This window comes from Anolis carolinensis, chromosome 5 (assembly GCF_035594765.1).
Source record: "Anolis carolinensis isolate JA03-04 chromosome 5, rAnoCar3.1.pri, whole genome shotgun sequence".
In the NCBI taxonomy this organism is placed as follows: domain Eukaryota; kingdom Metazoa; phylum Chordata; class Lepidosauria; order Squamata; family Dactyloidae; genus Anolis; species Anolis carolinensis.
Window position 1 is genome coordinate 72,980,604 of NC_085845.1, and position 18,071 is coordinate 72,998,674.

At 41.3% G+C, this 18,071-nt stretch overlaps 1 protein-coding gene across 2 annotated transcripts in view; it reads left to right on the top strand.

The window, feature by feature from the left end:
• Positions 1-18,071, top strand: part of sgcz (sarcoglycan zeta) — a 700,860-nt gene that overhangs the window by 597,683 nt on the left and 85,106 nt on the right. The window lies entirely within an intron of this gene.

The window sequence follows — 18,071 nt, forward strand, 5'->3', positions numbered from 1 at the left end:
TTCATTAAACACATTACTCTGTTCTCAGGTAAATTTCCCCAATTTAAAGAATCCATTTCACCTCTTAATAATGTAGATGATAAATTTATTTGGAGTAATGTTGGAACAAAATCTTTAATTATGATAAGCCAAGGGAGCAAGTTGTGGACTTCCAGGTGTTGCACTGCAATGCTGTTCCTTATTAGGAATCCGTCAATATCTGGACAGCAACAAGTAACTACCACTTCCATGAAAACATAGGCCCATTTTTAAAAAGTTATAAGATATTTAATGTGATGTGAATACACACAAGAATAATTAGGAAGCTAATGGGCTACATTTCCAGATATGGTGAGAATATCTATCAAAATTTAGATCCCATCAATTGCTTTGTGGGATATATATTTAATGAATTTATATGTGTGCATATATTTATGTATATATTCATATTATCTATCTAATGCTGTATCCTAATGACTTAGAAAGTTTACCATCTTTCAGTTCTTGAGTACAAAATAGTGGCTAATCTCTGGCAGCCATTCACATGACACAAATGGAGTGTTACATTCCACTTTCATCACCATGGAATCGTACAGTTTGTAATTTGGAAAGGCTCTAGAGCTCTCTGGCTGAGAATTCTAAATGCCCTTCCCTAAATTGGTACTCCAAGGATTTCATGGGATGTTGCCACTGTCACCATTATAGGCTATCACTTGTGACCAAGTATGATTGTTTTCCAATGATAGAGCCTTGGCAATGAGTCTGTAAGTGACAGTGCAGTGCTATTCTGGATCCACATGGTCTTTCACAATGATGACATAGATCTTCAGATGGAAGGTGGTCATCACAAGGGTTTGCTTGACATGCTTTCATCTTGGCACATTTCTTCCTTTCGCCCTCTATTCATGTCTCTTCAAAATCCATAGCACTGTTGGAAAGAGCTGACCTCCAGTTAGAATGCTCAAATGCCAGGGCTTAAAATGTGTTTATTCCACATTTTTAGGTTAGCTTTAAGTCCATCTTTAAACCTCTTTTGCTGTCCACTGACATTCCATTTTCCTTTCTCAAGTTGAGAGTAAAGTAACTGTTTTGGGAGCACCAAAGCAAACTCTAGACACCACAGTTCATTATTCCCGTCAAACAATAACTCTGCCATAAATAAGATTGGATGGTTCTGCCCTGACCAGCAATACAGGCTTGATCCAGTGTCCCAGGTGGACAGTGTTCTCGGTGACCTGATGGGGGACTTTCTAGGTCACCTCAGGGGTGTTATGGGGTTCTCACTGCCCAGCAACACTGAACATGTGTTTGACACAACTGTCCAGAGACACAAAAATGTCATCCTCCCCTGTGACATGGCTGTCCCCACAGTAATACCCTGACCTACCTGGCTCTTAGGTCAGACAATGCATTGTTCACCAAGGCAGCTGGGAAGGCGGTAAGCCCTCCTGCCCAGCCTCCTTAGCAAAGCAGCAGTTTGGCTGAGGACAAAGAACAAGAAAGAACTGCTATCCCACATCCCTGGGCCATCTGATAGCTGTGGCTGGTTTAATTTAGGTACTAGCACAGCTGTCACGATAGGTCCTAACTCAGGGGACATCTTTAATCCTGTCTCAGGACCCAGGTTTTCCCCCCAGGTTAATCTTGATCAGCCACTAAGGGGCCCATCTTAAGTCAACCAACCTGAGTGGTCAGTGCAGATGTGCCCACAGATATGTAATGGCTGAGCCAACTATTTGCCAGTTCTATGTTTTCCTTGTTCGTTCATACAGTTGTTGTGTTATGATTGTGTTCAGCTGCCATATTTCTATCACATGACAATTAAGGATTGGCAATTTAAGAAGGGGAATATAGAATTCTCAAGTGCTTCAGTGTCTCAGCAAACTACACAGTTCAATAAAGCAGTCTGAGTCTAGCATCCAAAACACTGGTTCCAGCCCACTTTGCAGCCCAACAGAGATACACTCAGCAGTGACAAGGCATCAGGATTGCCAACTCATGTCAAACCTGGTTGGGGTCTGCTGGACAGGGGACTAAATGTGGCTTAACATAAAAGTATTACCATACAATTTAAAAATATACAATTATGCAAACATTAAAATAGAATTCAATATAAGCGGTATTTTAAATTTTGCAGTTAAAATCTATTAAAATATATTCAAAGTTAAAAACCACAGCACCCCCTAACTTGATCTTAAAAACCTTCATCTTTAAAAAGCCTGTCTGAAGAAAAAGGTTTTAACCAGCTGCCGTTAGGACATCAGGGAGGGATCAATTCTGGCTTCTCTGGGCAGGGAGATCTTGAGGCACGGGGCAGCCACCAAGATGGCCTGCTCACTTATTCCCACCAACCGAGCTTGAGATGGAGGTGGGACCGAGAGAAGAGCCTCTCCTGAAAATTTCAGGGCCCGGGTAGGTTCGTACAAGGGGATGCGGTCAGCCAAATAGCCTGGACCTGAACTGTAGCAGCAAGGGCAGTGGGATGGGAGGGGGCAGTCATCCTGTGTCCCTAGCCACCTGAGATTGAGGAATGTGGTATGGCTATTGGACACCCACAGTCAGTCGGTTCAATTAGGAAGTGACTGAGCTGTCTGAACTGTCATAACTCTGTGGAATCTTGCATCAGGATTTTGGTTTTCCCCTGAGTTTTATTAACCCAGGGTGTAGCCTCATTGTGGCTTTCTCCGGGCTATTCAAGATCAGCCCCATGCATTTTGTGGCTGCCCACAGGATGATCCATCTCCACACCAACCTAAATGGTCCGTGTAGACAGGACCTTAGAGCTTCAAGATGCCAAATAATAACTGACTTAACTAATTAATGATGAAATACCAGTTAATGTTCATGGAAATATAAATAGTCCTCGTTCTTTTCTATTGATTTAGTTGTAAATATTTTTTTTTTTTGCCTTCAGCAACTATTTCTAGTTAGCATTCTGCACATTCTGTAGTATAGAAATAGCTTTATCTTTTCAGCTCTTTCTCTCTCTCTGATAAATCTATGTTTTTTGGCTTAAAAACATTCTTTGGTGATAAGACAAGGAATGAACAAAAAACAAAACGCTTGAACTGCATTATCTATACAATGTCCGAAATGACGTATAGTATGCAATGTGTTCAGTTTTTATTCATGTCTAGGGTCTATTGTTGTGGTTCATAATGATTTCTGTCATAAATAATCTTTTACTGTCGGGGTGGTATCTTCATTTATGATCCTGTCTTTCCTGATCATCCTATCTCAGTTGGGATGTCATTTTAATAGCTTTATGTTGAACTAGAATCCCACATCTTCTTTTTAATTTATCCATAATGGAACTGTAGCTAGATTTAATTATGTAATTTATTGACCAAAACATCAAAACAACTAATATTTATTTCATGATTTTTAAATTGTACCATAAATGTGTTTGAATAAGCAGATAATGCAAAGAACGGGATGGGCTGTTGCTCAGCTGTAGAATGGAAATCCAGGTAGGGCTGGTAAATAATCAAGTCTGATACTGCAGTGAACCACTCCCAGTTAGAGTCAGCAGTATTAGATAAGATAATCCAATGGTCTGACTTAAAATACCACGGCTTCATGTTTTTCAAGGTAGCCTTTTTCCTGACAAGAGAATTACTAGATCTATTCTACTACATGAATAGCTAAACCATTCCTCTTTATTTCCAAAGTTTAGATAACTAAACATCTTATTTTGTCATATCTCTTGGAGCTTCTGACTCCTAGTGGAAGATGTCAGAAGTACTGGGAAGAAAAGGGTGTTTAGACCATTCCTTGTACTACTTACATGTTTTAATTCCCACTTGAAACGATAGATAAAGAGTGCTTTCAAACAGGGCCAAAATCTGCATTTACGAGTAGCTTTAAAAATCCCAGGCCTGGCAGGAGGCCCACACACAGACCTGGCAGTCCCGGAATATGGACCCCACCACCCTCACAGTGTGTTAAAGCACTGAGCTGCTGAACTTGCAGACTGAAAGGTCACAGGTTCAAACCCTGGGAGTGGAATGAGCGCCTGCTGTTAGCTCCAGCTTCTGCCAACCTAGAAGTTCGAAAACATGCCAATGTGAGTAGATCAATAGGTACCGGTGGGAAGGTAATGGCGCTCCATGCAGTCATGCTGGCCACATGACCTTGGAGGTGTCTACGGACAATGCCGGCTCTTCGGCTTAGAAATTGAGATGAGCACCAACCCCCAGAGTCAGACATGACTGGACTTAACATCAGGGGAAAACCTTTACCTTACTACCCTCACAGTCTTCTTTTGAAGTGGATCGAGATAAGGGTGAATGGGGGACATCTGGCGAAATTTTTTTAAGTTCTCCACTATCTGCTGGACCGTATATGCACACATATGATATGCACACATATCTTAATATAAATATAAGCAGATTTGCATGTGCACATATAGGGTCCAGCACATAATGAAGGGTTTTTTTTAAAAAAAAATCCATCTGATCTCTCTTTTCCCCTCAATTGTTGAGAGTTTCAGTGAGTTCTAATTGCTTTCCATTTGTGCTTCCCTTGAACCACTTGTTGTGTCCATTTGACAGCTCGATTAGCTGATCAGCTGTTTTGGACTTTTTAAAAGCACGCATGCTCTTGAGCAGATTACACAGGGGGGAGGGACGGAAAGCATGTGTTTTGCATGACTGCAGAGATATACAATCATGCAAAGGTGCCTCTTTTTCAGCCAGAATTGGTCTCTAAGTGCACCTTATTAACATGTGTTTTTACCTCTTAACCTGATCCCTCCCTCACTTGGGCTAAATGTCATTTAGCCAGCCCACCCCCTTTAATCTGGTTACTTCTGGGTTTTACAGCATGTGTAGAAGGGCCCAAAGACTGCATTTGCAGAAAAGGAGAAGTTATCACAGAATACAATTTATACGTCAATGGACTAATATGCACTACTTGATTTCTCCTGCCCGTGTCATCCCACCAACAAAAGCAACTTCTGCAACCAGAAACTCACCAGGATGAAAATGTTCAATGTTACATCAGAATTCAGTGTCCTAATCTGCCCTGCTCTAATAAGACAGAGTCTGAAGCTAGCTTGCAATTCCCAGCTTGCTTGAATGAGCTAGGAGTTAACCACCTTCCTTTCTTTTTTGTTAAGATCCTTGTTACTGGAAACAACTCCTTTTTTGAGATTAGATTAGCAAACTAAGTATATTTGGGCAACATAAAACAATACGGTTGTTCATAAGCAAAACATCAGGAATCTCCCAAATGATGGCTTATTGTTTTGCTTAAGCATGGACAATATTTGTACAGGTAAGACTAAAAATGTGCTAGTTTAACTTGATAACTTTTTTCTATTTGGGGTTTGGTGATGTGGCTTGATATTAAGTATATTATTCCTAATATTGTTGAATAGAATATTTATATGAATAACGGTAGTTTGTTCTGACAGTTTTGGGATTGGGGAAAAGGGAAAGGCTGAATCTTATCACTCAGATTCCTAGAAACAATTTGTGGAATTCTTGCATTCCATTTTAAGAAGAGTCTTTTTCATTCGTGCAAGTCTTCTGTTTGATGCAAGACAGCGTAATATGCAAAGGCAGGCCATCTGTCATGATTGCCCCGACAAGCCGAGTCATAGGTAACCAGACCAGTTAGCAAACACAAATGGACAGAAATTAAGCTAACATCTGTCCTTGGCATATTGTACTTGCCACTGCATTTCAGGAGTTGCTTCTGGCAAATATATTATTTAAACCTTCGGCATCAGCACTATTTAAACTTCAGTTACCTCTGGCATTCAGTTGAACTGGATACATGAAAGCAATCTGACATTCTGACTGATGATATGGCAATTTGTGGAGTGGCTGTGTAAGCTGAGAAAAAATGTATGAAAGCATAGTCCAGTCTGGCTGGCAATATGTTATTTGAACTTAATACTATAAACATTTCATGTGTCTTAAAGAAACACAGGTTCATAATTACTGCAAACGCCTGTGAACTCTAATTCGTCTTCATTGTTGATACATATTTTAAATTGAAGTTACCAGCTAAAATATTTGCTTTCATTTCTACTTATAATTTTGAATAACTAGGGCAGCCAGTTGAATGAATGAATTAATGAATGATTTATAGAACTTGATGAGCTGTTTGTACCCAGTAAATAGGAAATGGAAAAACATTATTTATATCTCACATTTCTGTTGAATGGGACTGAAAGTGGCTTACAACATAAACATACAACAAACCTTTGTTGACCATTCCAGAGGCCAGCTGGAAAAAAACCATACCTCTTTCAGGAAGGCATTCCAAAGCTCAGGATAATACCCTCCTGTGCCCTTAACTTTTAGATCTCATAAGGTTATGGTATGGGGGAAAAGACCCCTCACTAAAGATCATCAGACTTGTACAGGATCATATGAGGAGATATTGGCTTTCACTAAAGATCATCAGACTTGTACAGGATCATATGAGGAGATATAGGCATACATGCTCAGGGATAAGTCCAAGAGATAGTCAATTGAGATTTCAGGGGGAGTGTAATCCTGTCTAGCACAGATTGTTTTCCTATTTCCTGATTTGCTTTCTGACTGCCCACACTTTGTCTTTCAAATATATTAACATAGCAGCAATGAAGAAAAATAGAACTAAAATATTCCACAAAATAACATTAAGCAACAATTGTTTGATACCAAAATGTGGACATGTATTAAGTCAACTCTGAATGTTGCCAAGGAACAAGACGGTACCAGAAGTTTGTGTGTTTAATTTAAATGTATTTGAAATTTCCTACTGGTAATCTTGTTCTATCTGATTTCACACCTTTTTTCTAACACATCAACAGTTTTTTTTGGGTGGGGAGAGTTGCCTAAAGTATATATTTTGTATGCAGTTTTCAAATTATGTATTTTGCATTTTTTGCATTGGTTAATTTCTGTTTTTTAGATGTGCTTGTTTTGAATTGTGGGCATGATTTTCTGCTTAGTCTCCCACAAAACAATCCTTTAAAATGTATGGATTTCAAAGGAAAGATGTGTCCCTTTTCTCTGGCTCTCTTATAAGATGTGAAATCAATGTCTGCTTACAAAAATGCAAATGTTACAAATTTTTTCCACCCCCCAATCAACATTGCTTGTGCTTCCAATGCAATATAGAGATCATATGACATCAGCATCTTTTCCCAGTTCTAGAAACAGCATCTTGCAATAGCCTAGGTTTCTGAGTAGTTTCCAGGTGAAGGCCAATTTAGAGTGCATTACATAGCAAATGGATACATACATTACATACTGTATAGGCCTACAGCAATAGTATCACCCCTTGTAGTTTCTACAGTGACTGCTGGGCTCTGGGTACATAGTAATATGTAATTGTATATGCCACTAGAAAGTATTCAAACCATTTCACATACATTAGTTACAAGGAATGTCTTGAATAAAATACTGCAGTGTAAAGTATTCTTGCATAATTCCATTCCTACACTTCCTTTCAAATTTTCTAATTATTCTCCCTTTCAGCATATGTCACAATTTTGGTGGTTTGGAAAGATTCTTCAATGATTTTCTTTTTTAAAATATGTATTTAGGAAATGGGGAGGACTTTCCCCAGTTCTCTAATTAAACTTACTTTAAAAAACAATTATGTATAATGCTGCATTAAGAGTATATATACATATATAGCAAATTATTATAATATGCAACTTTTTGTGCACATAAACATGCACCTGAATTTTTCATATAGACTTTTAAAAATGTACACTGATATAGTTGATGAGTCAAAATATCTTTCAAAATAGTGAACATTAGATAAATTAAAGTGGACATATCTATCTATCCATCCCTGATCTATGTTTGTCATAATGTTGTGGTTTGAGTTCTAAACTAGAGTCATAGTAAACTGAGCTAAATGACCTTGAACAATTCACACTCTTCAAGCCTTCAATAAAGTCAATGGACTTCCTGCACATGCATAGACTGAAATAGATACCTCATCAACCCCCTCTCTCCAAACTTTGAATTTATAGCCCAGCTGAAGGCAAAGAAAACAAAGTAAGAAATTATTCAACTATCCAGAAGTGCAAAAGGTCAAGAAGATTCCCAAAGGTAACTGATTTATAACCCAAAAGAAAGGAATCTCTAACAGATCAGATGCCCTGTGTGGATACAAAGATGGTGAGGAATATGAAAGAACTAAGCAAAGAATTAAGCAAAGCCTTGGCTACAATAAAAAGGAATATCTGTTAGGGAAGGGGAGGAGGAAAATGTTCATGAATCTGAGGGGGAGTTGTAATCTGAGGAGGAGATTCTGCAAGTACCCACATTTCAGGAGAGGCGAAAGGAAACAGAGCAGAGACGTAGTTCAGCTAGAATAGCTGCCAGAAATGCAGCTGAGTAATTGGGAATCGCCCTAGCAGCTGTGAGGAAACTCAGGACTATAAAGCAGAAGCAAGTGCAGTCAGCTTTTGCTGGTAACAAACTGACTCTAAAGCCTAAACCTTCGTTCCTCTTGTGCCTGCTTCGAGTCTGCATCTGGGAAACTGCTCCTAAGGATTTAATGCTGTTTCTTTGTCTGAAGTAAGACTGCTACTTGATTTGGGAATTGATCAGAGACTTAAGAACTGTGTCTGCCCTAAGACGACTTTGCTTTCTTTTGCATTATACCACTGAGTATTCTATTCTTTATGTTTTGCTGAAGTAAAGCAGTTTTCATTTACTTACTACATTGTTTTAAGGCTGTTCTTGAAAGACAAAATAGGACAATATCAGAGGGGATAGTTGTTCGCCAGTAAGGTAATGCTCAAGATCCTGCAAGGAAGACTCCAGCAATACATGGAACGAGAGTTGCCAGATGTACAAGCTGGGTTCAGAAAAGGCAGAGGAACAAGAGACCAAATTGCCAATATCCGCTGGATAATGGAGGAAACCAGGGAGTTTCAGAAAAACATCTACTTCTGCTTTATTGACTATTCTAAAACCTTTGACTATGTGGATCATAATAATTAGTGCATGTTCTTGGTGGTATGGGGACACCAAGTCACCTTGTCTGTCTCCTGAGAAATCTGTATAAAGACCAAGAAGAAACTGCAAAAGCTGGGTTGCAGTTAAACATCAAGAAAACCAAGATCATGGCAACTACACCTATCGATAACTGGCAAATAGGAGGAGAAAACGTGGAGGCAGTATCAGAATTTATATCTAGGTGCAAAGATCACTGCAGATGCAGACTGCAGCCAGAAAATCAGAAGACGTTTACTTCTTGGGAGGAGAGCAATGGCCAACCAGCAGGCATTGTCCCCTGTTAATTGAGTTTCTGGGAAAGCTTTATTTGCCAGAGCCTGATCCCAGAAGGGCAGTTGGTTCTCGCAGAAGCAGAGGCAGCAAGAGGACATTTTTGCTCCCTGGCTTCAGGTAGGATTTGGCTAAGATTTGGCTAAGATTTTAAACTGAGTGTGGGCTTGGCTCCTGTGGTCAAAGTCTAACTGTTGTGTGATTGTTGTGTTGAAAGAGAGCCAGGTACTTAAGTTGATTGACAGCAGGCATTGTCCCCTGTTAATTGAGTTTCTGGGAAAGCCTTATTTGCCAGAGCCTGATCCCAGAAGGGCAGTTGGTTCTCGCAGAAGCAGAGGAAGCAGGAGGACATTTTTGCTCCCTGGCTTCAGGTAGGATTTGGCTAAGATTTGGCTAAGATTTTAAACTGAGTGTGGGCTTGGCTCCTGTGGTCAAAGTCTAACTGTTGTGTGACTGTTGTGTTGAAAAAGAGCCAGGTACTTAAGTTGATTGACAGCAGGCATTGTCCCCTGTTAATTGAGTTTCTGGGAAAGCCTTATTTGCCAGAGCCTGATCCCAGAAGGGCAGTTGGTTCTTGCAGAAGCAGAGGCAGCAGGAGGACATTTTTGCTCCCTGGCTTCAGGTAGGATTTGGCTAAGATTTGGCTAAGATTTTAAACTGAGTGTGGGCTTGGCTCCTGTGGTCAAAGTCTAACTGTTGTGTGACTGTTGTGTTGAAAAAGAGCCAGGTACTTAAGTTGATTGACAGCAGGCATTGTCCCCTGTTAATTGAGTTTCTGGGAAAGCTTTATTTGCCAGAGCCTGATCCCAGAAGGGCAGTTGGTTCTTGCAGAAGCAGAGGCAGCAGGAGGACATTTTTGCTCCCTGGCTTCAGGTAGGATTTGGCTAAGATTTGGCTAAGATTTTAAACTGAGTGTGGGCTTGGCTCCTGTGGTCAAAGTCTAACTGTTGTGTGACTGTTGTGTTGAAAAAGAGCCAGGTACTTAAGTTGATTGACAGCAGGCATTGTCCCCTGTTAATTGAGTTTCTGGGAAAGCTTTATTTGCCAGAGCCTGATCCCAGAAGGGCAGTTGGTTCTCGCAGAAGCAGAGGCAGCAAGAGGACATTTTTGCTCCCTGGCTTCAGGTAGGATTTGGCTAAGATTTGGCTAAGATTTTAAACTGAGTGTGGGCTTGGCTCCTGTGGTCAAAGTCTAACTGTTGTGTGATTGTTGTGTTGAAAGAGAGCCAGGTACTTAAGTTGATTGACAGCAGGCATTGTCCCCTGTTAATTGAGTTTCTGGGAAAGCCTTATTTGCCAGAGCCTGATCCCAGAAGGGCAGTTGGTTCTCGCAGAAGCAGAGGAAGCAGGAGGACATTTTTGCTCCCTGGCTTCAGGTAGGATTTGGCTAAGATTTGGCTAAGATTTTAAACTGAGTGTGGGCTTGGCTCCTGTGGTCAAAGTCTAACTGTTGTGTGACTGTTGTGTTGAAAAAGAGCCAGGTACTTAAGTTGATTGACAGCAGGCATTGTCCCCTGTTAATTGAGTTTCTGGGAAAGCCTTATTTGCCAGAGCCTGATCCCAGAAGGGCAGTTGGTTCTTGCAGAAGCAGAGGCAGCAGGAGGACATTTTTGCTCCCTGGCTTCAGGTAGGATTTGGCTAAGATTTGGCTAAGATTTTAAACTGAGTGTGGGCTTGGCTCCTGTGGTCAAAGTCTAACTGTTGTGTGACTGTTGTGTTGAAAAAGAGCCAGGTACTTAAGTTGATTGACAGCAGGCATTGTCCCCTGTTAATTGAGTTTCTGGGAAAGCTTTATTTGCCAGAGCCTGATCCCAGAAGGGCAGTTGGTTCTCGCAGAAGCAGAGGCAGCAAGAGGACATTTTTGCTCCCTGGCTTCAGGTAGGATTTGGCTAAGATTTGGCTAAGATTTTAAACTGAGTGTGGGCTTGGCTCCTGTGGTCAAAGTCTAACTGTTGTGTGATTGTTGTGTTGAAAGAGAGCCAGGTACTTAAGTTGATTGACAGCAGGCATTGTCCCCTGTTAATTGAGTTTCTGGGAAAGCCTTATTTGCCAGAGCCTGATCCCAGAAGGGCAGTTGGTTCTCGCAGAAGCAGAGGAAGCAGGAGGACATTTTTGCTCCCTGGCTTCAGGTAGGATTTGGCTAAGATTTGGCTAAGATTTTAAACTGAGTGTGGGCTTGGCTCCTGTGGTCAAAGTCTAACTGTTGTGTGACTGTTGTGTTGAAAAAGAGCCAGGTACTTAAGTTGATTGACAGCAGGCATTGTCCCCTGTTAATTGAGTTTCTGGGAAAGCCTTATTTGCCAGTGTCGTGCACGCCTTTACTAACTATCCTTTGCAGTACATACAGGAAACAAAGCAACATAAACAAATACACAAAGAGGTGGTTTGTTGCAGTCTGCACATAAACTGCATGCATATTACTTAACTCTACAAAGATCCCACTTGGCCACCACACTCAACAAAGAGATGCAACAAAAGCAAAACATTCCCATCACATGCACCAGCTGTGGCATGTTCTGCTTTTTCACACAAAAACTAGTCAACTACATCTGCTCCAAATGCAAACAGATGACTCTGATGGAGCAGAGGATACAACAGCTCGAGCACCGTATTAAGACCCTTAAGGACATTCAGGCACTCGAGCTCTTCTTGGACACTGCACAACACGCTGCTGTAGATCTGCAGCCTGCATCACACCAACACCACCATGACCATGATCAGGAACCTTATGGGGAGATCAACTCAAAGGTAGACAACCCTCAGGCTTGGAAGGAGGTCACCCATAGAAGGAGACACAGGACCAGGCAGCTTCCGCAGAACTCCTCTGCTCAGCTGGATTTACACAACAGATTTGAAATTCTAACACAATTAACATACAATCAGGAAACACATCTTGTGGAGGACCACAGTTTCTTAGATACCACTCAATGGGCCACCCTTGATCAATGCGCAGGGGATAGCCCTGACGGGGACAGTGCATCACCACATTCACACTTATGTAATCATGCAAATGCTCCATCCCCAATCGTAGACCAGGAGCAACAGGAACATCCTTGGGAGAGTAATGGGCTCTCGGATGTATCTCAATGGATTGTCATTGATGAATGCACTGGGGATGTTGAGGAGGAGGACCACACTTTATACCTACATGATTCACTTCAACAGGAACACTCTTCAGGGGACATACACACTGTCTTGCACAAAAGGGACCCTGTCAATCCTCAAAGGAAACAGGTCTTGGTAGTAGGTGACTCCCTCCTTAGAGGAACGGAAGCCATCATTTCCAGACCGGATGGGATGGCTCGAGAAACATGCTGCCTCCCGGGGGCAAAAATACACCATATCACTCAGAGGCTCAGCAGGCTCCTAAAGCCCCATCACCCTCCCCACCTTATGTTGATTCATGTAGGTACCAATGACACCGCTAGGCATACTTTTCAAAAGATCACAAATGATTTTCGAGCTGTGGGAACAAAGCTAAAACTGTATAATGTACATGTGATCTTTTCATCCCTCCTCCCCGTTGTAGGACACAGCTCTACAAGGGCCGGAAAAATAGTACAGGTCAATAACTGGTCAGAAAATGGTGTCAAGAGGAGCATTTTGGCTTCCTTGACCATGGTCTACTCTTCCAAGATGATGGACTACTGGCAAGTGATGGGGTGCATCTCACACAAGTAGGAAAACATCTTTTTGCACACAGACTCACAAACCTCATCAGGCGCACTTTAAACTAGATCCACTGGGGGAGGGGAACAACAGCCTGGCGAACACTATATTACCCACAACCACAGGGAACCACCAAAAGGCTAAATGGAAGGCTGCACAAACACAGCAAGGACCAAGTACAGAGAGCACAATAATCCCAAATAAACAGCTCGAGGGGAGGTCACAGGGGCTTACATGTCTTTACACTAATGCTTAGAGCATGGGAAATAAGCAAGACGAACTCCAACTCCTAGCACAGCACCACACATACGATGTCATAGGCATCACTGAAACCTGGTGGGATGACTCCCATCACTGGAATTTAACCATTGAGGGCTATAACCTCTTTCACAGAAATAGAACAAAGTGGAGAGGAGGGGGCATAGCTTTATATGTCAAAAACAGTTACGTTGCAGAAGAAATGCAAGACTGTAATCCGGGAAACCAGCTTGAAAGCATCTGGATAAGAATCAAGGGAACCGGGACTCAAAAAGATCTTGTCGTGGATGTCTACTACAGACCTCCGAGTCAGGATGAAGAACTTGATGAAGCCTTCTGTCAACAGCTGACCAAACAGGCACAAAGAAGAGATATAGTAGTCATGGGCGATTTCAATTATCCCGATATCTGCTGGAAAACAAACTCAGCCAAGAGTACAAAGTCCAACAAATTCCTCACTTGCCTTGCAGATAATTTTATGGTCCAGAAGGTAGAAGAGGCAACAAGGGGATCAGCAACTCTTGATCTAATCTTGACAAATGTGGAAGACCTGATCAATACAGTTGAAGTGGTTGGATCCTTAGGGGCAAGTGACCATGTGCTCCTGCAGTTTGCAATACAAAGGAATGCTGAAACTAAGACAAGTCAAACACGCATTCTGGACTTTAAGAGAGCTGACTTCCAAAAAATGAAGGAATTACTGAGCGGCATTCCATGGACGCCGATATTAAAAAACAAGGGAGTTAAGGATGGATGGGAGTTTTTCAAAAGTGAAATACTCAAGGCGCAAATGCAAACAGGAACATAAAAAACAACAAAAAAGGCTTTTTTGCTTACGTTGGTAGAAAAAGGAAGAAAAAGGAGGCGATAGGGCCACTGCAAGGAGAAGATGGGGTGATGGCGACAGGGGATAGGGAAAAGGCAGAACTGCTTAATGCCTTCTTTGCCTTGGTCTTCTCACAAAAAGAAAGCCATCTTCAACCTCAGCAACATGGAATGGACGAAGGATTGGGGGAAATCCAACCCCAAATAGGGAAACAAGTTGTCCAGGAACACCTGGCCACTCTAAACGAATTCAAGTCCCCAGGGCCAGATCAGCTACATCCAAGAGTACTGAAGGAACTAGCAGAGGTTATTTCAGAACCACTGGCAATTGTCTTCGAGAGTTCTTGGAGAACGGGAGAAGTCCCAGCAGATTGGAGGAGGGCGAATGTGGTCCCTATCTTCAAGAAGGGAAAAAAGAACGACCCAAACAATTACCGTCCGGTCAGCCTCACATCAATACCAGGCAAAATTCTGGAAAAGATCATTAAGGAAGTGGTCTGCGAACACTTAGAAACAAATGCGGTCATTGCTAATAGTCAACACGGATTTACCAAAAACAAGTCATGCCAGACTAATCTGATCTCTTTGTTCGATAGAGTTACGAGTTGGGTCGATACAGGGAATGCTGTGGATGTAGCGTACCTGGATTTCAGTAAGGCCTTCGTCAAAATCCCCCACGACCTTCTGGCAAACAAACTAGTCAAATGTGGGCTAGACAAAACTACAGTTAGGTGGATCTGTAATTGGCTAAGCGAACGAACCCAAAGGGTGCTCACCAATGCGTTGTCTTCATCATGGAAAGAAGTGACAAGTAGAGTGCCGCAGGGCTCCGTCCTGGGCCCGGTTCTGTTCAACATCTTTATTAACGACTTAGACGAAGGGTTAGAAGGCACGATCATCAAGTTTGCAGACGACACAAAACTGGGAGGGATAGCTAACACTCCAGAAGACAGGAGCAGAATTCAAAACGATCTTGACAGACTAGAGAGATGGGCCGAAACTAACAAAATGAAGTTCAACAGGGACAAATGCAAGATACTTCACTTCGGCAGAAAAAATGGAAATCAAAGATACAGAATGGGGGACGCCTGGCTTGACAGCAGTGTGTGCGAAAAAGACCTTGGAGTCCTCGTGGACAACAAGTTAAACATGAGCCAACAATGTGATGCGGCTGCTAAAAAAGCCAATGGGATTCTGGCCTGCATCAATAGGGGAATAGCGTCTAGATCCAGGGAAGTCATGCTCCCCCTCTATTCTGCCTTGGTCAGACCACACCTGGAATACTGTGTCCAATTTTGGGCACCGCAGTTGAAATGAGATGTTGACAAGCTGGAAAATGTCCAGAGGAGGGCGACTAAAATGATTAAGGGTCTGGAGAACAAGCCCTATGAGGAGCGGCTTAAAGAGCTGGGCATGTTTAGCCTGCAGAAGAGAAGGCTGAGAGGAGACATGATAGCCATGTACAAATATGTGAGGGGAAGTCATAGGGAGGAGGGAGCAAGCATGTTTTCTGCTGCCCTGCAGACTAGGACACGGAACAATGGCTTCAAACTACAGGAAAGGAGATTCCACCTGAACATCAGGAAGAACTTCCTCACTGTGAGAGCTGTTCGGCAGTGGAACTCTCTCTCCCGGGCCGTGGTAGAGGCTCCGTCTGTGGAGGCTTTTAAACAGAGGCTGGATGGCCATCTGTTGGGGGTGCTTTGAATGCGATTTCCTGCTTCTTAGCAGGGGGTTGGACTGGATGGCCCATGAGGTCTCTTCCAACTCTACTATTCTATGATTCTATGATTCTATGAACCTTGATAAAATACTGAAAAGCAGAGACATCACACTGGCAACGAAGGTCCGCATATTGAAAGCAATGGTATTCCCCATAGTAACCTATGGATGCGAGAGCTGGACCATAAGGAAGGCTGAGCGAAGGAAGATAGATGCTTTTGAACTGTGGTGTTGGAGGAAAATCCTGAGAGTGCCTTGGACCGCAAGAAGATCCAACCAGTCCATCCTCCAGGAAATAATGCCCGGCTGCTCACTGGAGGGAAGGATATTAGAGGCAAAGTTGAAGTATTTTGGCCACATCATGAAAAGACAGGAAAGCTTGGAGAAGATCATGATGCTGGGGAAAATGGAAGGAAAAAGGAAGAGAGGCCGACCAAGGGCGAGATGGATGAACGGTATCCTTGAAGTGACTGGCTTGACCTTGAAGGAACTAGGGGCAGTGATGCCCGACAGGGAGCTCTGGCATGGACTGGTCCATGAGGTCACAAAGAGTCGGAAATGACTATGTGACTGAGCAGCAGCAGTTTTTGCTGCAAAATGAAATAAAAGAAGTGAAAAATCAAGTCTTTACTGTGATGTTTTAATTCTATGTCTTACTGTTTAAATGTTATTTATGTTTCATGTTTTAATAATCTTAATGTTTTGTTATAGCTATATGTTATTGTTTAGATATTATGATTTGGTTTTCACATGTATGTTTGGTATTGAATTTTGCCATTATGTTGGAAACTGCTTTGAGTTCCCCCCCATGGATGAGAAAAGTGGTATATAAATGCATTAATAAATAAATGAGCCTGATCAACAAAAAGAACTACCCTTGCAGCCCAGAAGGAAAATGAAGAAAATGAAGGAAAGATAAACCAATTAACAAAACAAATTGCTCAACAAGAAGACAGACAGAGAAGGTGGAATTTGAAACTCTCTGGAATCTCTGAGGATGTGAGGGCAAAAGAATTAGAAAAACAATTGGTGAGTTTGTTTACAAATTGAAATATTGTAATTAGTCATCGAAATGTGCTCACAGAATCTATAGTCTGAGTGGGAGTAATGGACAAATGAGAGAAGTGATTATTGCTTTTGCAATTGAGAGAATGAAGGACTTTGTTTATAAAGAGCTTAAGAAGATAAAAGACTTGCAGTTTAAGGATCATAAAGTTATAGTGAAACAGGAATTCTCTCCAGTGACAATCTGAGAAAGGAAAAAGTGCCTCCCTTCACCCAGAGAAAAAGGGATCCGATTCTCTTGACAATTATAATTTTCAAGGATGGGAAGAGATATAGAGCAAAAAACCCAGAAAAAGAAACAAGAATGATGGTGAAGCTGGAAATTGCAGCAGAAGCAGACTCCCAAGAAATGCATAGCAATTTAGATGAAGACCCGGAAGAAAGATCAAGCCAGAATCCTGAAGGAGTTTCACTTCAGAAAAAAAATGGAAAAGAAGCTGATTGAGGGGGAATCAAGGGTGGAGTTAAATCCTTAGAAATAGTAAATGCAGTAAAAAAAACTGATAAAATCTACTTATGCAAAATGGATAAAAGGATAAAAGGGAGTTTGTGCTATAACCTTATATAGATTGTTAAAGAATGTATATAGAGCTATGGGAGGGGGAATGAAGTTTGGGAATGCAGGAATTGCATTCATGAGGAGACAGGGAGGATTAACATAAACTAAAGCAAATCTTGGAAGAATATGGTTGATGTTCAGCTGATATCTTTAAATGAAACTTAAAACTTAAAAAACTTCAAACTTAAAAAAATATATAGATTATAGAAATTAGCTAAGGTAAAGGGGGCTCATATATTATGCATTCAGGAAACACACAAGATTAAATATGATAAATGACCACTTCTGAATTCCAGTTTATGGGAAACAATAGCTGAGACTAGAGGAACCAAAAAAGCACAGGGAACAGCTATTTTAATGTGTAAAAATTTAAACATTGAAGTCCTATATCAAATTAAAGATAGGGAGGAGAGATATGTATTTTTAAAAGCCAAAGTAGGAAAAAAAACTCACAATAGCAAATATTTACTGTCCAAACCAGGGTCAGGTACAGTTTTTGAGAAAAGTCATGAAAATACTCCAATCTTTTTATAAGGGAGAAATTATTTTAACAGGGTACTTTAATCTGGATACAAGTCAACATAATACATTTAAATGGGTAAATGGGGATTAAGGGATGCATTTGAACTAGCTAATAAAAAGGCTAACCCTATATATCACTCTAACAGAAACAAAAATATACACGTGTAGATTATCTACTGATTAGGGAATTTAATGAATTAAAGATACAAAATATACAAACACATG